This window comes from Lissotriton vulgaris, chromosome 3_1 (genome assembly GCF_964263255.1).
Source record: "Lissotriton vulgaris chromosome 3_1, aLisVul1.2, whole genome shotgun sequence".
Classification (NCBI taxonomy): domain Eukaryota; kingdom Metazoa; phylum Chordata; class Amphibia; order Caudata; family Salamandridae; genus Lissotriton; species Lissotriton vulgaris.
The window spans coordinates 167,706,044-167,728,836 of record NC_141689.1 but is presented as its reverse complement, the minus strand read 5'-3'; positions in this window follow the sequence as shown (position 1 = coordinate 167,728,836).

The following is a 22,793-nucleotide window of genomic DNA, read 5'->3' as shown; positions in this document are numbered from 1 at the left end:
ATGTCGGCTAGTGCATTTCCCTGTCCAATGATGTCTGTCACTTTCTTGTGTGCCTGGCATTTGATGACTGCAAGTCGTTTGGGGAGGAGGACGGCTTCGATCAGGGCGGAGACTAGATCTCCGTGTAAGATGGGTGTACCATGCGAAGTCAGGAATCCCCTCTCCCTCCAAAGGAGCCCAAAATGGTGAACCACCCCAAAGGCATACTGGCTGTCGGTGTAAATGTTTGCTGTGGTTCCTGCTGCTAAGATGCATGCTCGGGTGAGGGCAATCAGTTCTGCTGCCTGTGCAGATCGTTGTGCAATGCGTGCGGTTTCCACTACAGTTCGGGCTGTGGTAACTGCATAAGCGGCTGAGGTGGTGCCATCGGGGAGTTTGATGCAAGAGCCGTCCACCCACAGTTCTCCGTCGGGGTCTGGGAAGGCTGTGTCTCTGAGGTCAACCCTACTCCTAGTCTGTTCGTCCATGAGGGTCACGCAGTCATGTACAGGGGACACATTGGGGTCGTTCTCTGGTAGGGGTAACAAAGTCGCTGGGTTCAGTGTGGTGCACCTCTTCAGGGTGATGTGGGGTGCAAGCAGAGTCAATTCGTACCCAGTCAGTCGTGCACTAGTCAGGTGCTGCGTCTTGGTCTGGTTCAGGAGGGTGTCAACTGCATGGGGTACTAACACCGTGAGGGGGTTCGAGAGTACGATCCCCTCACTCTGTCGGATAGAGATAGCAGCGGCAGCTACAGCTCGAAGGCAGGCAGGCAAAGCTCTGGATACGGGGTCAAGAGTGGCAGAGAAGTAGGCGCATGGGCGCTGCTTGGGGCCGATGGGTTGAGTCAGGACTGACAAAGCGCATCCCTCCCTCTCGTGAGTGTAGAGGGAAAAGGGCTTCGTGTAATCGGGGGTTCCTAGGACCTGGGCTGAACAGAGGGCATCTCGGAGTTCCTTGATGGAGGATTGGCATTCAGGGGTCCTTGGGAGTGGGGAGGGGACATCTTTAGTTAGCAGGGAAAGCAGTGGTTTCACAATGAGGCTGAAGTTTGGCAACCACTGCCGACAGAAGGAGGCGAGGCCTAGTAGGGAGCGGACTTGTTTCTGTGTTTGCGGGACGGGAATTTCGAGAATGGTCTGAATTCGATCGGGTGTAAGCTTTCTTCCGTCTTTGGACAAAAGGTGGCCTAGATAAGTGACGAAACACACAACAGAGCAGACCAGGTCTGGGGATAGTGTCTGCCCATGGGACTGCCCGTGAACCAGGCGAAAGTATGCGTGAGCAAAAAGCTGTTGAGAACACATAGGCTATAAACCAAACCCATCAGACCAGCTATTTGCTGGAGTTAACGTCATGTGGGGGTCTTACTAAACAAATAACTAAGCATGGGCGCAAAATCCGTTCCGCTCGCGGATTTTGCGGATTTTCGGTAAATTCGCAATCCGCGAGATTCGTGAATTTCCCGCAAAATCCGCAAATCCGCGCGCTGCGGATTTTTTGCTTGTGTTCGCACTACTCGCGGCCCGCGGCGCGGGCAGCAGCAATCTCGCACTCGCGAAATTACAAAAAAAAAAAAAGATTTTTGCAAAAGCAATGAGCAGGTGCAAAAGTTCAACCTCATCATTTGTAACCATTCCCTGTAGTGCTTCCTGAAGGGGCCCTCCAGAATTCGGTTTGGTTCCTGTAAAAAAAAAAAATTATATTGCAACAAACAGGAAAAGGAAAGGAAAGGGAGCAGACAAGCAGGTGCCAGCCTTCATTAATGTCAGTTAAATTTAATTTACATTGCAACAAACAGGAAAAGGAAAGGAAAGGGAGCAGACAAGCAGGTGCCAGCCTTCATTAATGTCAGTTGGGGCAGGGCAGGTGTTGTTGTAATTTAATTTTACAAAACTTAAAGCACTTAGCAGGTGTACTGTACACTACTATAATGTACACTGGTGAACCAGAGGGTGCTGTGATGACACAGAGGGTGACATGGGTGAGCCAGAGGGTGGCATGGGTGAACAAAGAGAGTGCCAGCGGTGACAGAGGGTCGCAGTGATGAAGAAAGGCTTGCAAACAGGCTGGGCACGTAGAAACAACAAGTTCGCAAAACTGGCAACCTGACAAGTAAGTTCGCAATTTGCGAAATTGTACAAAACCCTCGCGAACTTGCAGAAAACCCGTGCGAACACACAAAAAAAAATCCGCAAAATCCGCGAGAATTCGCGGATTTTGCGGATTTTCGTAATCCGCAAATTCGCAAATCCGCAAATTCGCGGATTGCGAATCCGCAAAATCCGCCCATGCTTACAAATAACACTACATCCGACTAAGTCGTGCCGGTGTAGGGATGAATGTTAGTACTATAGCTATGGAGCTCATCTCAGAGTGGTAATAATATAGTGCAGTGCTTTAAGTGGTGGTGAGAGTTAAAATTGACTACTCAGACTTAGACCAAAGTTCAAATAAAAGTCTGTGTGTCAAAGATTAAAAACACGCCAAAGTGGAACAACAACCTACTAGCGCTGTGCAGAACGGTCGACATGTTTCAGCCATTACGGGAAATTCCCTGGCTTTCTTCAGGACCTTAAGTCTATATAATGGCTACTGCAAATGCAAATAATGTGCATGGTAAGAAGTATCAAGATGTACTGTGAAAAAGTTGCATATCTACCAGGAACTGGGATAGTTATGAGTCCACTGGAGGGAAAGAAGCGTGTCTTCTTCCCAGCTTTATGTGGGTGAAGACCTCACCTCACCCGGCAACCGCTCGGGAGTATGAGGCCCCGCTCTGTCCGTCGGTACCCCCGGATATACCTCGAGCGGGAGGGGAGGCCTAGATAAGTGACCTGGGGTTGACAGAATTGCAACTTCTTTCGGGAGACCTTGTGGCCATTTTCGGCAAGGAAGTGCAGGAGTTGGATGGTGGCTGTGACTGCAAGCGGAGTGGTGTCGGCCGCCAAAAGAATATCATCGACGTACTGTATCAACACCACTCCATCCGGTAGCTGGACTGCGTCCAGTTGTCTCTTGAGGGCCTGACTGTAAATGCTGGGACTTTCAGTGTAGCCCTGGGGTGCTCGACAAAATCTATATGAGCGGGCTTTTAGGGTGAAACCGAAGAGGTATCGGTAGTCTGGGTGAATGGGGATAGAAAAGAAGGCGTTTTTGAGGTCAATGACAGTGAAGGTGGTGGCAGTAGAAGGAATCAAAGTCAGGATAGTGGTGATGTCGGAGACTACAGGGTACTGAGGTACGACCACTTTGTTAACCTCCCGGAGGTCGATGATGAAGCGGTACGCTTTCCCATCTCCCTCGCCTTGCTTCTTAACAATGGGTAGGATAGGGCTGTTGCAAACATTACTAACTACTTCCTCTACCACTCCTGCATCTACCAAGGACTGAATGATCTGCACCAATACCTTCTCGCCCTCTGGCGATATCCGATATTGTGGAAGTTTCGGGAGTATTGCATCTTGTCGAACAGTTATGTGCACTGGGTCGATCATCATGCGTCCTACGTCCGAGTCAGTTTTGGCCCACAAATATGGGGGTAGGGTGTCGAGTAGGGACAAGTCGACATCAGTAATGGAAAACATGCGTCGGGTGGGACAAAGCCGGAGCAGGGTCGGGTTGTCGTACAAAAAGACTCGAACTCCATCTTGTGAACACCTAATAGTGGCTCGGAAATGCTTCAACAAGTCAAGTCCCATAATGGCGTCAGGGATATTGGAGGAAAGCAGAAACGTCGTGTCAGTGATGTTATTTTCTAGGTCAAAGGAGATCGGTGTAGACAAAGGGTTAGTGGAGGGCGTTCCATCGAAGCCTATCGATGTTACAAGTGAGCCAGACAAGGGTGCCCTTGGAATCAGTCGTTTAGATAACGCACTACGTGTCGCTCCAGTGTCTACCAGAAATGGAGACTTCGTACCCAGGACCTTAGCGGTGACATAAGGGCCTTGCTGGTCAACACAGAGCTCGACTGGATCCCTCCCTTGCCCTAGGCAGTCCTATGCGAAGTCGTGAGTGTCATCGCAGTCAGACTGTAGGTATTGGTTCTGACGGGGACCGTCAAATGTGTTTGGTCTGCCTGGTCTGTCGTTAGTCGTGCCATTCGTAGACCCTCGTCCCTGTCCTCTATTCCTCGGACCACCTGCTACATCTCTGGGGTCCCTATTTTTGTTCATCTCCGACAGAACCAGGCACTGGGATTTCCAGTGGCCGAATCCTTTGCAGAACGCACATTGGTCTTCGCTAATATCTTTCCGTCCAACATAGGGTGCGGGAGCACGGTCCTTAGGGGGTGGATTCCTAGGGGCATTCGTCTGGTAATTCCCCTTGTACTGCTCCCGACCTACAGTCACCCCTTGCAACTGTGCAATCATCACCCTCTCCTTCAAGTCCTTTTTCTTTTTCTCAGTCGCCCTATCATTTTCGTTTTTCTGATGCTCATAATACTGAGCCATCTGAACGATTGCCGCAGGCTTGGAGGCTGCCCAACTACTCTCGCTGGCTTGCAGTTTCTGAGAGACCTCCTGCGACAGACCTTTGACGTAGTTCTGGACAAATAGGTGGTGTCCAGTTGCAGAGGTCATGTCCTGGCCACTGTAATCGGAAAACACCGTCTCAAACCAGGAGAAATATTCTGATACGTCTTCCTGGTTTTTCTGGCGACAGGCCGTCACGATCGATCAGTCTACTTTCTTTTCTGGGATCAGGGTTTTTAGTTTCTGTACAATTTTGTCTGGGAGTTCCAATATGGGCTTTAGAGGTTTCTGTCCAGCCTCTCGTTGTCTATCTATGCCATCGAGTTGTGACCAGGTATGTCCAAACAGCTCAAGGTGGTCGACTTTCCGGATTTGCTTCCACACATCAGCTGGCAGACATAACCCGAAAAACAAGTCGATATCAGCTAGGGTCATAATCGTCGAACCTAAGGCGGTACCTAGTTCGGTGTAGAAGGCAGTGGGGTTTTTCCGCAAATCGGGCAGAGATTTTCGGAACGTCAGGATGTCCTGTCGATCCCATGGTTGGTAAACCCAGTTATACATTACCCTCCCTCTAGCATCCTGATGGTTAGCGTCATCGTGTGTTCCCTGGCCTCGTGGGGGGACCCAGTAGGGAGCGGCCTCTCTAATCGGCATCATGACGCTAGTTTGTTCTATTCGTGGTTCGGTCGCTACAGGTGTCGTAGGTTTAGCTTCCGACCCTTGTTCAGTGAGGTGGCGGAGAACCTCGAGCGTTCGCACAAGGAGATCCGTCACATCACACTCGCCCTCATCCCCGATATCGACCTTTCGATACAGAGTCGTTAGGCTCTCGGGACCTTTGTCTCGATATCGATCCTCGTACGCAGTTAGGGCATGATAACACAATCGTACAACAAAGTGTCGTCTGTGGCTCCCAGCGTAGGATTTGAACATATCCATGATGTGTTCCTCACTCTCCTTTCATTCTACTAGTGTCCTGACTACCTTGTCAATTCCTGCTCACTCATCTTTGCTCAATCTGTTCGTTCTCGTGGAATCTATCTTTCGGGTCTCAGGATCATCTAACATTGTTGCTTGTGCCGTTTCTAATACAAAGGGTTCGGCCGGTGCGGAGGCCATGGGGACCAAGGCCCTGGTACTACTCTCGCCTGTGCTTGGGGGTGGTGGGTGATTCGCTAAGGATTGGGAAGGGGCGTATGGAGGGGGCATGTAGATGATCGGAGGACCTAATAAAAGATCATTGTTGGCTCGCTGTTTCGAGGGTAAATCAGGGTAGAGCGTAGAGGGTGTTCTAACAGGACACTGACTCGATGTTTCGGACTCTTGTTTCCATTTGGCTTCCTCTCTCTCCTTTATCTCTTCTTCTAGTTTTCTAGCGGCTAGGTGAGCTGCTTTCCGTAGTTCTTTCTCTAATCTAATCTCGTTTCTTTTCTTACGTTGTTCTGTTTCTTTACGCCACATGCCGAAGCTATCAAGCATAGTGGGCGTCGTTTTATTGGTACAAAGGGCTGTTTCTAGCGCGCCTATTTTATCTTCATCGAAGGATCCTATCAGTGGCCACTGACTTTCTCGATCCTTTTTGGTGTATTTATGCCACAGCCTGCTATAGGCTATAGCGACTAGTCCATGCTTTGTGTACATGTCCTTATTAGGGGTGCCTTCCAGTGGAGCCGGATGGTTCATCTCTAATAAGCGGTCCCGGCTGAACCAACTACTGAACAATGGGGAGAAGATAGGCATGACGGGTTACAATGGGGACAAAAGTCTGCACTACCTATCCTTTACTACTTTGCGAAGACTAGATAGAATATTTCTATTCTACAGTATTTGCAAATAGGGAATACCCAAAGAGAGAACCAATTCCAAACAGTCAATGTTTGGACAAACAATCAATCAATCAAATGAGGAATAAAATAGGCGCAACGGGTTACAACGGGGGCAAAAGCCTGCTCTACCTACCCTTCACTATCTGCAAAGAGAGAGAGAAATTCCTGTTCCTCCCCGTTTGTAGGCAGAGAAGATCCTTTCAGAGAACCAATTTCGAACAGTTAATGCTCGAACAAACAATCAATCAATGGAGAGGGAAGTAGGCGCGACGGGTTACAACGGGGGCAAAAGCCTGCGCTACCCACCTTTCACTATCTGCAAAAGGAGAATACTCCTACCCTTCCCCGTTTGTAGACAGAGAATCTCTCGAGAGAACAATCCTCGAACAAACAATTGTTCGGGCAAACAATCAATCAGTGGGGGAGAAAGATAGGCACGACGGGTTACAACGGGGACAAAAGTCTGCGTTACCTACCCTTCACTACCTGCAAAGGAAGAGAGAATCTTTCTATTCTTCTCCGTTTGCAGACAGAGAATCTCCAAAAAGAACCAACAATTCAAAGAGTAATACTAGTATTTTCCAAACAATCAATCAATTATTTCGCAATTCGTCGTGTTACACGTCCTTACCCGGACCGCATGGACAGTTTCTTGTCTTCCGAATCCAGCGCCCGATCGTCCTCTCTCTTCAGTCGCGGCACTCCTGATGGTTCCCAGTCAGGACCGTAGATCACTCGAGAGAGGTCTGTTCGGAACCAGTGAAGTTCGGATGATCGGCTGTCAGACGAGGGTCTATCGGACAGGAGCTCTCCCGATCGTTGCAGTCGTTCACTCTGTCGTTAGGACCTCTCCCACTAGATCCACGTGTCACTGATGGGCCCGACAATAGGTGCCAATTGTAAAAGGCAGGGCCGATTTCGACCAAGAACCCTTCAGTATTTGCCCGGCGTTAGCCGCCTCTTATACCATTCAATATTACCAAACAAAGAGGCAGGCGCTGGAGACTGGAAGGCAGGAAACAAGAGTTTATTCCGACGGAGCAGAACACGTCAAATCAGACAACAGGGTATCTTCTCGAGGTGCTCTAAACGCATCCTTGAGGCCTGACCTCTTATACACAAGTTTATAGCTTTATTGCATGAAACACATTCCTGTCAATACTTTGATGTACGGAAAAGACATCCTAGGAATCCCCACTTCAAGCCTGTTCCCACACACATTTACAGTAGAAGTCACCACCCCGGTCACAGTAGGTGATGACTATCGCACAGCAGGACATTCCGTCGATTCCCGGAATGTGTGTCTGATCGGATCTCATGGGGTGGGGGGGCTTTGATCAGTCGGAGATCCTTTGAATCGGGGCAGCTGCTTACTGTAAGGGGGCCAATAAATGGCATCCGCAGGGCCAAATGGCGGCCTGGGAACGGGCAAGACAATTGGGCACAGAGGAAAGGGGTTCATCAAAGGATGGGGAGGTGTTGGCCGGGAGCGGAATGCGTTTCCGAGGCAGAGTCGCGCTGGAGGGGAGGTTTATGGTTCAGGCATGAGAGAGCGAGGGCTGTCAGCGCGGGGGATGCTTGCGAGGTCAGAGGGAGAGACGCGCTTGCTAGCGGCACTGGGCAGGGAGACCATGGTTTTCAAGATGGATGCTGCTCGCGGGTGCGTACGAGCCTGAAAGGGGGACAAGATGGCGCCAATAATGTTGATATCGCAAACCAGATTTTAACAAAGCTAGCCTGGCTAATGAGGGATGGTGCCCCATAACCGGTCCCGGATGCTTGCTTCCAGTCCAGGGATGACCTGGCTTGGAAGTTCGGTCTGGACTGTTCCCATGAGGCACAGGGTCAAGACTGATTTGCATATGGCTGGGTCAAAACTGGGGTGGCATGGTGAGCAAAAGAGTAATAGATTTAACCCAGATCTATTAACAGGTGTTGAATGTTTGATTTACTCTGCATTCCATCCATCATCTGTGTGTCTTTTGCTTTCTCGCCCTAAGTGCGCCGGGTATGCCGAGCTGTGGGTTCTGGGCTCACTGTGCTCTTGGACTTAAGCTAGCCTGGCTGATGAGGGGTGATACTCTAAAACTGCTCCCTGGATGCTTGTTTCCATTCCAGGGAGGACCTACTTGGAAGTTCGGTCTGGACTATTCCCATGAGGCACAGGGTCAAGACTGATTTGCATTTGGCTGGGTCTAAACTGGTGTGGCATGGTGAGGAAAAGAGCGATGGATTTAACCCAGATCTATTGACAGGAGTTGAATGTTTGATTAATCTGCATTCCATCCATCATCATCTGTGTGTCTTTTGTGGTCTTACTTTGGGCAATATATTGTTAGGTGAGACATCCTCATGTATCATTTTCCTAGGAAACCAAACATGTAAATTTTTATGCCAATCCCTTTCTACCTTTTTTAGTAGATGGGAATTAACGCCCATGTACTCTCCTTGGTACATTGACTTGACGCAAAGTAGAGCAAAGTAGCACTTACCAGTACTCTGTTTACTTGAAAGCTACTTTCCAGAGCAAAGCAAGTTTTCTACTGGCAAGTAAATCCAAAAACAACACTTTGTGCCAGTTTGTATCACTTATCTACACAAAGAGTTAGTAAGCGAACCTGCGCCCTGAGCCCCATTGGAGTCCTATATATAAAAAGATATAGGTTTGGGTCTTTCCTCTATTTGGATAGCAGGGGAGCCCCTGTTGCCTGATTCTGTGATTGGTTGATTCATTTTTCATTTGCTAATCAACATTTGCAGACTTCGAATTGTCCAGTTTAACTCTTGTGTGCAGCCTGCTTCAGCTGGGCAAACCAACCGGGAGGCCACGGATAATGTTCTGCATGCTAGCTCTGTCTCTTTGTGGCAATTATGACAGACACTGAGCTTAGCCTGTAGCTGTAGCTCTGGGTTTAGGTGTGTGCTCAGGTTCTGCGCTGTAGGATACTACAGGCTTTTTCTCCTCCTGCTGTGACAGAGGTTGATTTCGGCATCCCAGGTCACAGGTCAGGTGTCCTTCTCAGTCAGAGTGCTGTCCTTCTTCAGTTGCTCCAATTTTCTTGGCTCGAGGTATTCTGGGGCAGATTTTCGAGGTCTAGCGCATCCCTACATATCAGCAGGGTTGTGCCAGGAAAGATGCCACACGTAGGAATACCCTTGCGCCACCACGGATGCATCGCATTTACAATGCGATTCACTGTGCCGCAAGGATAGTCAGATGTATGTCATATCTTATGTCGTAAGGGTGGCGCATTGCTGGAGTCGTGTCGCAAACGTGACGCAACTCCAGCAATGCTCAGGGGCGCCCTATATCTAACATGCTGCATCACTCCTTAATCACTGTGTGAAAGTAGCGATGCGTCACTTCTCAGTGCACACTCCTTGCGTCATGATTGATGCGTCATATTTATAATATTACGCATCATGTTGCAAGGAGTTACAGATACGTCAGTATTTCTGACGTATCTGTAGGCACAAAAGTGGCGCATTGCTGGAGTGTGTCACAAAAGTGACGCAACTCCAGCAATGCGTCCTTTCACATGGGCAAGTCCCATGTTGTTAGTGCCTGTGTTAGTCTTACGCCTGGCATGAAGCAGGCGTAAGATTATGATGCATTAGCGGCCAAGAAATGGCGCAGTGAAATCTCAGAGATTTCACTGCGTCACTTCCATGACCCTTTCTTGCGTCAAAACGCCCTCCTTGCATACATTATACCTGGCGCAGGTATAATGTGGCGCAGGGGTTTACAAAGTGACGCATCTACTTAGATGCGTCACTTTGTAAATATGGCGCAATAAGGCGCATTTTTTACGCCACTGGTGCGTCACAAAAAGTGACGCAGCAGCGGCGTAAAAGTGACGCACAGCCACATAAATGAGGCCCAAAGTGTTTTTTTCACCCCAAGCTTCATTAGGACATCACAGACAACTCAAGCTTCCTCCCTGTTTTTGCCCATGTCACCGGGGACCTATTGGTGAAAAGTGACCCGTACACAACTCTCTAGGTTCCCTTTAACATCTCACGGTGTGCTTGGCCAAGGTGCCCGACTAGGCTTGGTAAAGGTGGCACATTATCAATTCCGTGGTTTGAGGGTGGGGACCTTTGAGGCCGAGTAATACAACATATGACCTTCCGGCAGCCTCCTCCATCAGTCCTTCCTGCATACGTCATTCTAAATGAAGGGTTTGTGATTTGTTTTCTTTAAGTGAATCAAAAAACATAGCTTGCCTGTTATTGTCCGTAGCTGGGAGGGCTCATCTGGGGTCTTCTGTCCATGTCTTGAGGCCACATCTTCCGAAGCGTAAAGACAGATGAGGCGCCCTTATCTGTGAGCTGTGATAAGAGAGCTGTGATAAGAGCATGGCCTCTGAGGAGAGGCTGCAGACTCTAAACAAGTAGACGGAGGAGGCGAGGGGCAGAGGGAAGATGGAAAAACACCCACAACTCTACAGGAGACAAGCGGAGCACAAACCCCAAGTGTTATCAGACTTCTAGAGCCCCGCCCGACAAGAGGGGAGGATATGGGGTCAGAGATAATGAAAATAGTAACAGCAACAACAATCATAATACTAACAATAAGAATAACACTAACAACAATAATACTACTACTACCAATACTACTACTAATAATGATACTATTACTGCTAATAATAATAATACCACTGCTACTACTACTACCAGTACTAATATTTATTATTATAATAATACTGGTACTATTACTACTAATAATAATATTAACAATAGTAGTAGCAGAAACAGCAGCAGCAGTGGTAGTGGTAGTAGTAGCAGTATTAACAGTAGTAGCAACAGAAGCAGCAGTAGTAGTAATAGTAGTAGTATTAGCTGTACAACAGTAGTAGTAGTGACGGTATTAACAGTAGCAGAAGCAGCAGTGGTAGTAACAGTATTGACAGTAGTAGTACCAGAAGCAGTGGTAGTAGTAGTAGTAATAGTAGTAGTATTAAGCATAGCAGTAGCAAAAGCAAAAGCAGCAGCAATAGTAGTGGTAGTAGTATTAGTAGCAGAAGTAGTAACAGTGGTAGTAGCAGTAGCAGCAGTACTTGTAGTAGTATTAATAGTAGTAGTACTAGTAGCATTATTAACAGTAGGAGTAGCAGAAGCAGTAGTAGTATTAACAGTAGCAGCAGCAGTGGTAGCAGAAGTAACTGTGATAATAGAGGAAGCAGCAGTGGTAGTGGTAGTAAGAGAATCAGTATTAACAGAAGTAGTAGTAGTACCAGTAGTAGTACCAGTAGCTGCAGTAGCAGTATTAAAAGCAGTAGTACTAGTAGCAGTAGCAGCAGTACTAGTAGCAATATTAACAGTAGTAGTAGCAGGGGCGGTATTGGTCGTAGTTGTAGATGTATGGTCAGTAGTAGTAGTACCAGTAGCTGCAGTAGCAGTATTAAAAGCAGTAGTACTGGTAGCAGTAGCAGCAGTACTAGTAGCAATATTAACAGTAGTAGTAGCAGAAGCGGTATTGGTCGTAGTTGTAGATGTATGATCAGTAGCAGTAGCAGCAGTGGTAGTAGTATTAACAGTAGTAGTAGTAGCACTAGTAGTAGCAATATTAACAGTAGTAGTAGTAGAAGCAGCAGTGGTAGTAGTAGGAGAAGTAGTAGCAGTATTAACAGTAGCAGCACTGGTAGTAGTAGCAGTATTAACAGTAGTAGTAGCAGAAGCAGCAGTAGTGGTACATGTTGCAGCAGTAGCACCACTGGTAGAAATAGAAGGACTATTAGTAATAGTAGAAGCAGCAGTGGTAGTGGTAGTAATTGTAGTAGCAATAGCAGCAGCAGTGATAGTAGTAGTAGCAGTAGTAACAGTAGAAGTAGAAGTAGCAGCAATGGTAGGAGTAGTAATAGTAGAGGCAGTAGTAGTGGTAGTAACAGTATTAACAATAGTAGTAGCAGCAGTGGTAGTAGTAGCAGTATGAACAGTAGCAGCATGGGTAGTAGTAGTAATAACAGTAGTAGTAGCAGCAGCAGTGGTAATGGTAGTAGTTGTAGCAGTAGCAGCATCACTGGTAGTAATAGCAGCAGTATTAGTAGCAGTAGCAAAAGCAGTGGTGGTAATAGTAGTAACAGTAGCAGTAGTGGTAGTAGTAGTAGCAGTATTAACAGTAGAAGTAGACAAAGCAGCAGCAGTGGTAGTAGTAGTAATAGTAGTATTAAAAATATGAGTAGCAGAATCAGTATTGGAAGTGGTAGTAGAAATAGTAGTAGCAGTATTTACAGTAGTAGTATTCGAAGTAGCAGTGGTAGTAGTAGTAACAGTATTTACAGTCATAGTGCCAGAAGCAGCAGCAGCAGTAGTGGTAGTAGTAGTAGCAGCATTATTAATAGTAGTAGTAGCAGTAGCAGCAGTAGTAGTCAGAGTAATATTAACAGTAGCAGCAGTGGTAGTGGTAGTACTAGTAGTAGTATTACTACTACTACACTCCTGCTGCAGTCCTACCGTTTGGCTGGCAACCAGAAAGCTAACCTTGAAGTATATGCTGCTTTCGGAAAGTGGGTAGATTCATGGACGCTGCATTATTACAGAGGCAAGTGCGGGAATATTACCTGGGAGACACATGACAGTAATGGTGCTGGCGAAGCCAAGTAATGCTGGAGAACGTGTGTGCTGTGATGGACTCAAGTAGTTAGAGAGCTGGGCACACTGGATCCCTGGCACTCCGGACTAGCCGCCACTTCGGCAATATAACCGGCCCGAGCACCTGCACGGGTTGCTATGTCGACGTAAGGTGATGTATGGTGTTGTGCCTTCCTCCCACTCCTCCCAGTGTTCGCCAAGTCTTGCCAGCCAAGCAGTTAGGAAGCAGAGCAGCATCACCGTTCCCTGAGCATCAACACCAAGCCCCAGGTTGGCATGAATCTTCCCGAGTGCCTCCGAAGACTTCCGAACCCGTCCCACGCGTTGCCAACAGCCCACACACCTGGTAGCATCCGTTATGGCCGCTGGCCAGGGTCAGCGGCTGCCAGGGAAGATGAGCAACACTGGTTGGCATGAAGCCTCTGCCAACTTAAGATCTCTCATTATCTGTGCTCGCTGGTGGTCTGGGGGTGTCTCCGGTGGATGCGTCTGCCAACACAGCGGAAACTGTCCTCAGAATCTCAAGGCATCCGAGGAATGCGCCCACAGAAGGAAGATATTCATTAAAGTTACAATGTGCCAAATAAAAAGCTCTCACCAGACTCCCTTAGCAGAGAGTAAAAGTGCTGAGCAGAGGTCAGTGCAGGGCATGAAACCTATCGCAAAGAGAGCAGAGGCTGTTAATCAGGCCCTGGCTACCCACAACTAAAAGTGGAAAGCCCCAGTTCGTACCTAGCACTGGGTTGCAAGTCGGGCACTATGTGCCCATGTCTTAATGGCACATGGGCTATTTGGCCATCTATAAATTAAGTAATCTCTGCATTTTGCCCGCATGCCTTAGGCAGATTAACTCTACCCAAACATGTTTTTGCCCATTTTTGGATTGCGTTCCAGGGTGCACACATCTGCTTTTCACAACCTAAAAAAACACATGTCAGGGTGCACAAATTAACATTTTATGCCAATTGCAAATAAGATTCTTGACAGATCATGCCTGATGTAAACTTGTGGGTCCGTAATTAGCGTCAGGAAAATAATACACGAGCATGTAGTGCATGGCCAAATAGCCCCCTCGGACCTTTTCCGGCAGGAGCTGATATTTTGCGCCTCAAATGGCTTCAGGTTCAAACAAGAGTTTGCAACTGAAACAGAAATAGCAAAGCAGTTGTAATCAGGGCTGCAGTCTTCATGCCTCCCCTGGTAGGTCAAGAAGAACATAAACTCTTCGTGGATGCAAGTTTCACACATTATGGAAAGATATATGCCATGAGGCTTTAGGTAAAGGCAGCATAAATCTTCTCAACTCAGACAGATTACCGCGGTGTCCAACGTGAGTCCAGGAGGACTGGATCCATGCTATATTCTGACAGATGGCTGTAAAACAGAATGACATAGCTGATTTGTAGCAAATCTGCATGGTCACCGCAGATTTTTTGCCCTTTTCTGGGCCCTTTGTTTGCGGACTTTAAAACTCACTCAGTGGGGCAGATTTACAAACCCCTTGCGCCTCTTTGTGCCTCTTTGCGCCACAATTGCGTCACTTTTTTTGACGCAACAGCGGTGCAAGCAATGCGCCCTATTTACAATGTGACGCATCTAGGGAGATGCGTCACGTTGTAAAGCCCTGTGTCACATTATACCTGCGTCAGGTATAATGTATGCAGGGGGAGTTCCCACGCAGGAAAGCCTCGTAAAAGTGACGGAGTGAAATCTACAAGATTTCACTGCATCACTTTTAGGATGCCACTGCGTCAAAACCTTTCGCCTGCTTGAAGCAGGCGTAAGGAGTGATGCAGTGTAGTTGGGAATAGGCCACAAAATGCATTGCTGGAGTTGCGTCGTGCTTGCGACACGACTCCAGCAATGCGTGATCTTCTTCCCCAACAGATGCATCAGAATTTCTGATGCATCTGTCAATCCTTCCGCCATGGTGCACCGTATTGTAAATACGGCGCATCCATGGTGGTGCAGCATTTTTTATGGTGGCGCAAGGAAAGTGACGCATCTCTATAGATGCGTCACTTTCTTGTAAATCTGCCCCAGTGTACTTTAGACTGTAGTCAAGAGCTTACCCGCTAAAACATATGCTGTACATTGGAGTTCCCTTCTTGCCATATTTAACTTCCCTTTAATTCACCTGTACACAGTAGCAGCTGGTACGGGACAGCAGCGATAGTGCAGGGAGGTGGGGTTGGTTAAAAAAAGGGGGAGAAAAAAAGAACATTTAAAGATACCGTACCCGCGGCCACCTCGCCTCTGCCCTTCTTGTCAGGATGCGCCCACACTTCCAGAAGTCTCTAGCCAATCACAACACTGCTGATAGCAGCGTCGTGATTGGTCTGAGCTTCCGTAATTCGGCGTTCAGATGGGGACAGGGTGCCTGTGCATGTTTTCCACCTAGGCTGTGCATTACAGCGGGTGGAGAACATGCAAAGTATGCTTGACTGGCCACACCAAGACGGACAGACAAACCATCATGCACACTTGGAGAGTGCCACCACTTCTCCCCTGCTCCGTGAGCAGCCCCGCCCCGCTGGTACTGAGCAGCTAGGGAAAAATAAAATTATAATAACACGGCGTTATCATTTTTTTTTCTTGTGGGGTGATGCTCCATAGCAGAGGATGAGGAAAATCAAGAAAAATGGTCAGGCGATTGAGTCGATGTTTCTCAAGTAATTTTGCCCGGCGTTAAACGCCTCTAATACCATACAAGGGTTATCAAACAAAGAGGCAGGCGCTGGAGGCAGGAAGACAGGAAACAAGTTTTATTCCGACGGAGCAGAACACATCAGATCGGACAACAAGGTATCGTCTCGAGGTGCTCTCACAGCCTCTCTGAGGCCTGGCCTCTTATACACTGGTTTATGGCATGTGACCTTTATTACAATAAAGACATTGTGAAGTAAGGAAAAAGACATCCCCGGAACCCCCCCGTTTCCGGCTCATTCCAACACGTGGCTACAGTAGAGGTCCTCACCCCACATACAATAGGAGGGGGCTATCACGCAGCTGGGTGTTCCGCCGATTCCTTTAGAATGCGTGCGCCTGATCGGATCTCATGGGGTGGGGAGGCCATGATCAATAGTAGCTCCTTTGAAGAGGGACGACTTCATACAGTAGGGGGCAATAAACTGTATCCTCCGGCTAGGTGATGGCCTGGGATCCGTGCAGACAATCGGGCTCAGAGGAAGGGGTCATCAAAGGAGAGATATTCATGAAAGGAAGGGTCGGTGTGGACAATCGAGCATAGAGGAAGGGTTTATCAAAAGAGGGGTATTCATGGAAAGAAAGGAGGTGTTGGTCAGGCGCGGGGTGTGACTCCCAGGGACAGAGTCACGCGGAAGGAGAGGGTTGATGACTTGCGCATGTGAGAGCGGGGGCAGCCGGGGTGTGTGGGGGATGCTTGCAGGGTCAGGGAAGTGCGCTAACGATCGATCGTGACCATGGTACCTAAAATGGCTGCCGTGCATATTCGTACGTGAGTCTGAGGAATGGGCAAGATGGCGCAGATGATGTTCAGTTCGCAAACTAAAATTCCACAAGGAGCCACCCCTGACTCTACATAATGTCTCCATGGTATGGAAAGTTGAATGTTATGTAGACTGCAGTATGTATTTACACCATCTACATATATGGCAAAGATTTATGTCTGCCAGAACCACCACTGTGCTCTGGCAGGGCAGTAGTTTAAATACACTGGAATGAATCATTGCAGAGAAGAATGCCTTTTCTATGTATGAAAACCCCATTCATATTTAATATATATTCATATACATTCCTAAATCACTCCTAAAAGTGTATCATGTACCCCTAAAAGGCACAGTGCAAATATATAAAAAAGGGCACACCACATATTTGGGATTAGTGTGCCCTTACAATGAAATAAAACCCCAAACTGTGTCACTTTGTAGACCTGGCATGACCTTTCTCCGATAGGCCTAGATGGACTAAAATCTTTCTTTTCAAACTCTGCTTAGGAAAGGAATGTTAAGATGGTTCAAAGTTCTTCCCTGATTCGTTTTTAAATCTGGGAAATTCCTCATGATGATATTTGGACTAATGCTGCTGGTTGTTTTACTCTGTGCACTGGGACTCTGGTCAAAGTTCATGTGCTCTGTCCCCTAACACATGTCAGCGTTGGCTATATTTCTAATTGGCATATTTAACTAACCTATTATCCCCTACTATATATTACCAAGTGTAGTCATGGCCTGTAAGTTAAATGTTAGTTGTGGACTGCTCTGCACATTGTGCCACTCACTACAGTGACAGTGCAAACATGACTGTAGGCCTATTATTGTAGCATGTCTGTGCAGCGTTAACACTGCAAATTTGGCCTTTCACACAGGTCAAAACTGTCCTTTAAAATACAAGGAGTCACCCCTAAGTAGGTTTTATTTAAAAGTTGGACACGTGAAGGTTTGATATCAAACGTGGCGTTACCGTGAAAAGGCCCCAAACGATGTTTTTACTGTAGTAAGGTTAGCTGTTCCTGTTCACTGGTAGAGTTGGATTTGTTATAAATATCTTGGAAGACATCATTTTAGAAAGTTACCTTTTCCTTTACTAAAGCCTCTAAAAGTCCATATGCATTAGCTCCAACTGTCACCCAGGTGCTGAATAGCCTCTTTCATGATGTGTGAACTTGCTACCGAACCTGAGACAAACTCCTTTGGTGTAGGGACTTGTTCTGTTTTTCTGGTAGGTTGACCATTTGGAATGTGCCCAGGAACCTGGTTAATTTCAAAGTGGCCTACCCTGTTAGAGGGAAATGTTATCTCACACCTGGGGAGGGCCCTTATTTGCTGCCCCAGTCAGGCAGGTAACAATGCTAGTGGTAGATGCAAGAACCCCAGAACTGGCTTGAAGTGACCACAGGGGAGGGGTTGCTCATTTTCCTTGCCAGACCTCTGAGGTGGGCACACAGGCTCTGCACAATGGAAAAAGATTTTCACCATCTTTGATGTAGGCAGCGAGTGGCACAGTGGGGTTGATTGCAGTAGGGCACACAGGAACAGGTGTAAAAGTGGTTAGGGTTACCCCAGAGACAATTTCCCTATGGTTTAAGAAGGGCCCAGGAGGCACCTCCACCTACAGGCTAGTGCCAGCCATAAATGTGCCATTGAACACTACTGGATCTGTGCCGACAGAAGATGGACTGCACCTACAGTGGAAGGCAGTGAGGAGACCTGAAAGGCTGGAAGTGCTCCCACTTTTATGCAGGACAAAGTAGTAGATTCCAAGCTTCAGTCGGCCGACCTGCTGTTAAGCTCCAGGGACACAACAAGCTGCTTGAAGCCCCTTTTCCAGAAGAGCCCAGCTGACCAGTCCCAATAGGACCTGGCTGGCGTTTGCTGAAGTGAGCCTTAACTCCCAAGGGAAGTTTCTGAGGCCCTTAGACCTTTGGCTGTGTGAAAGAGTACTCCTAATATCCTGAAAAAACCTGGGACGTAGACACTTTTTGACCTTAAAGATATTTAGAGGAAAGGACAAATCTGCCAAATCACAGCAACAAAAGAGCCCTGTCGATGGGCGAAAGATTCAGCTTGTTCGCGCTCTCCCGGAGCTTTTATGCAATAGCAAATTCATTTCGGTGGAACGTAGCAGAAAGGGTATATGGCCGGTGTTAGACCTGTCAGCCCTAGGGTGGTCTTTCCCTATTTTTTTCGCCCTTGCCTCATTTTTCCCACCTTCTTTTTGTTGGCCCTTAGGTCTCCGGGCACCTTTCCATGGCTAATCAATGTTAAGGTGCAGGTGCTCTCTACTCCATACATGGCTGCCACTGGCCCCTGCTACTGCAGCGTGGTCTTTTTCTAGTAGCACCCTAGTTGCCAGGAGCTGGCTGGGTCCCCATACATTGTTGCAATGCCAGCCTGCCATCGCCTGCCCATAGGTAGAGTGGGGAAGCTCCTGGAACCTTCCAGAAGAAAGGCGGAACCTATTTTTGCCGCCTTAGAGAATGGTCACCTGACCTGGGCATATATAAGTAAGGGAGGGAACTTTTTTAGTCAGTTGGGGCATCACTGACCTGGGGAACCCACGCAGGAGATTTAGGCGGTAGGGCCAAGTCAGGGACTTATGCCACTGGGAGTGACAGGGCTGAGTTGCTGCCTCCCAAGTAGAGAGAGGTATCCTAGACTAGCCTACTGATCTGGCCCGGGGGGAGGGGAACCCAGGGACCATCTTCAGTTATCTGAGGAAACTTTCCAAGCCTCCAACTCATCCCCACCCCCTCTTCAAGAAACCACCTCCTAAGGGCGCAGAACCAACCAAGCGCCGAGAAGACTACTTGCCCGTCCTACAGAGACTACTGGGGGATCGACCAGGTACTGGACTGTGCTGCCCCTGCGCACTCCCTGCCGCCACCTGGGCCTGTGCTGTCCTGCCTGCCTCCCCTTGACTGAACTGCTCAAATTCCTGTATTACCTCAGCCCCTGCTGAATCGCTCGAGGAGCACTGTATCCTGCTCTCCTCATCAGCGCTGTAATCTGCCCCGGCTGAGGAGACTGCTGGGTACTCGCCCGAGAACTGCTTCAAGCACTTCCCTGCTGTGCCCCTTAAGGAGCGCTGAAAGCCCCCCAGGCGCGATCCTCACGAAGCGCCGTGTGCCCCTTCAAGCGCTTACCTGCGGCGCCCAGTGAAGCGCCAAGATTGCTCCGGGCGGCCCTTGGTGCCAGGAGAGGCTGTGTGCGTGTGGGCCGCGCCCGGTCCGAGACACCGCCGTCCCTGCGCCGGCCTCCGGAGCTCTGGGGAGGCCGCCGCGATCATCGGCCCGGCTGGGTCACGACTGGAGGCCCCTGTCCCCGGGCCTAGTAAGTTTCTGTCAGCGCGTCCGAAGCCTAGGCCTCGGTAGGCCTGAAGCCAGCTCCCGCCCCACGTCACGGGGGAACACCTCTGCCCCGCCCCTCCGAGCGCCGCGCAGCCATTGGTCCTGGCTGGCGCGCCCCCGAGGCGGGCTCCGTGATTGGTTCCTGCAGCCCGGCCCCTCCTCTGTGGGTCCGGGATTGGTCCCCGGGCCGTGGAGGTGCCTGGAGGCCCGGGAACAGCCCGCAGCCTCGTCGGAGGGCCCCGAAGGAAGTCCGGGCCCTCCCGACTCCAGCATCCGCCGCAAGGGCTCCCACGGGTGCCGAAGCACGAAAGGTAACCCCCGGAGGGGAGGAGGGCAGCCGCAGGAGTGAATGCGGGGCCCCCCAGGAAGATCGAGGGAGGCCCCGGGGCCGCCCCTCCCCTATCGGGATGATTGTTAGGCCGGGGGCCCTCAGTAACTGGTATAAGAGACCCCGAAGCTGTGACTGGGCCCTGTTGGCCCCCAATGAGCCTCTAGTGACTGCGAGGCCCTGATGAACATCCTGGTTGCTCTGTCTAATTAACTGTTTATGCCGGGTGACAGGCTCACGCCTGATTAACTGTTATGCCTGGAGCCATAGTTACCACTGATTAACTGTTTAGGCCCTGATTGATAACAAGGTGGTTCGGGCCTAATTAACTGTTTAGGCCTGATGGCCTGATGATTTACCCCAAAGTGGTTTAGCCCTGCACAAGGGAGTTGTCAGCCTCAATGAAATGATTTGCCTTTAATGAACTGTTTATTCTTATAGGATGTAATGCTCATTCTTACTACCTGAAATGCTAGTTCATGATAAATTAAAGGATCCACTTTATGTGATGAAAAGGTTATTGCGACAGGCTATGTTATTTTCTGAATTGCTACCTTTGCTCCCATGATGAAAATGGTTTAGTGAAATACTCTAGGAAATGCAGATGAATTGATTGCCCTGATCCTAATCCTATATAAAAGCTATTGATTTTAATCAAAAGTACTGGTGTGGTCTCCATTATTGCGCGCACTTATCGTCTCAGTGGATGAGTGTGTTGTGTAGCTACTTTACACGTAAGCCCCTGGTTGCCTACCTGCTCGAGCCAAGCTACCCCCCGGGGAACTGGAGGTCCCAGTTCTTACATTGGTGGCGAGCGGTGGGATTCAGGACCTGTAGCTACCCAGCACCCTCCAGTGGGACAGAGTGCGCTGCAATCAGATTGGACAACTATCGTGCCTGCAAGCTTACTCAATTGACACCCACTGTCTAGCCTGCAGAGTGTGTAGGGACCTGTGTTGACCCGGGAGTGTTACCTACGTCCTAGTATCTTTCCTTCAAGTTATCTGGGTCCCCACCTGACAAAATGGAGTTCCAGCTGGCTGACCTTGATGAGTACACGGTAGTGCAGTTAAGGGAATTTTGCCAGGGGATGGGGGTGCCGGTTGGGTGGAGAGCCGCAAAGGAAGTACTCCGCACCGCCTTGAGTGCATGGGTAAGGACCCACCCAGGGGAGAGAGAGGATGGGGAACAGGAGGGACAGGTCACACAAAGGGAGGCGGGCACTCCAGAAGAGCCAGGCCTGCTCAACATTGATATGTCCGACAATGTGTTGTCAGGAAGATGTTCCGGGGCAGGGAGTAGTGTATCTAGGGGGAGTGCATCGTCGCAGGAGTATGAGGACAGGAGGGAGGAGAGGCGATTGAAGTGGAAGCTTGCCAAGCTAGAGCACGAGAGGGAGAGAGAAAGGGAAGATAAGAAGCTTGCTTGGGAGAGAGAAAGATTAGCTATGGAGGAAAGGAAATTGGCGCACGAGCTTCAGCTCAAGGAAATGGAGCTGAGAGCATTGCAGTTGGGTGCGCCAGGAAGTCCTAATGGTGGCAGCGTACCAGGGGCTCAGCAGGAGCCCAGATTCTGGTTACCTAGGAGGAGATAGCGAGCTACACCAAGGGGGATGACATTGCTAGGTGGTTGGAGGCGTACGAAGTGGCCTTGACCGCCCATGGGGTGCCCGAGAAACATTGAGGAGGTGGCCTGTACCGTTATATACCTCCCGACGTCAGGGACACCCTCCTGTACTTGGAAAAGGCTGACCAGTTCAGGTATTCCCCCATAAAGGAGGCGCTCATTAAAAAGTTTGGCCTCAACGCCGAAAGGTATCGCCAGAAGTTCCGTGGCAGCCATAAGCTGTCCACGCAGAATTGGGTGGATTTTTTTGACTATGCCCGTAAGGCTCTGGATGGTTGGGTGCGTGGCAGGGAGGTGCATGATTATGAGGGCCTGTACAATCTTTTTTTGAGAGAGCACCTCTTGGATAAGTGTTTTCCGGAGCTGCGCCAACATCTGGTGGACCGCAAGCTTACTGATCCCAGTGAGCTTGCGGAGGAGGCGGATACCTGGGTTAGCACCCAGGGAGATGGCCCAAAAGGCGGACAGGGCGCCCCCCAGAAGAAAGAGGGTGGAGATAAAAAGACGGAGTTCTCACGAGGCCCACAAACTAGACAGTTTGGGAGAGGAGTAGGTACCCCACCTCAGTCCCGCTCCCCAAAACCCACTTACTCTGACAAGAGTCAGCAGCCAAAAGTGGTCCGGTGCTATGAGTGCGGAGAGGTCGGACACTGCAAGGGGGATGCCCAGTGTCGCAAACGACCCCAGCCCCCACTGGTGGCAAGAGTCCCGGGGTGGCTAGTGTAGCGCTTGGGATGGAGCTGCCCCTAGAAAGGGAAGGGGAGTGGACAGGCCTGACCCTGGTTTCACTCGGGGACAGAGAGATGGTCCCAGTGACGCCCTTACCATCGAAAACTGTTAAGTACCAGCAGAGGGTGAAGGTCAATGGGGAGGAGGTGGACGCTCTGAGGGACACAGGTGCCAGCATGACCACCGTAGTGAGGCGGATGGTGTCCCCTGAGCAGGTAGTACCGGATGTGTTCCATCCGGCCGTGTTGGCTGACGGCAGTATGAGCTACTATCCCATGGCTCAGGTTCCCTTTGAGTGGGGAGGAGTTCGAGGCCCGTTGAGAGTTGCGATAAGCCCTGCCTTGCCTGTGGACTGTCTGCTATGTAATGACCTGGAACATACTGCCTGGAAGGAAGTGGAGTTT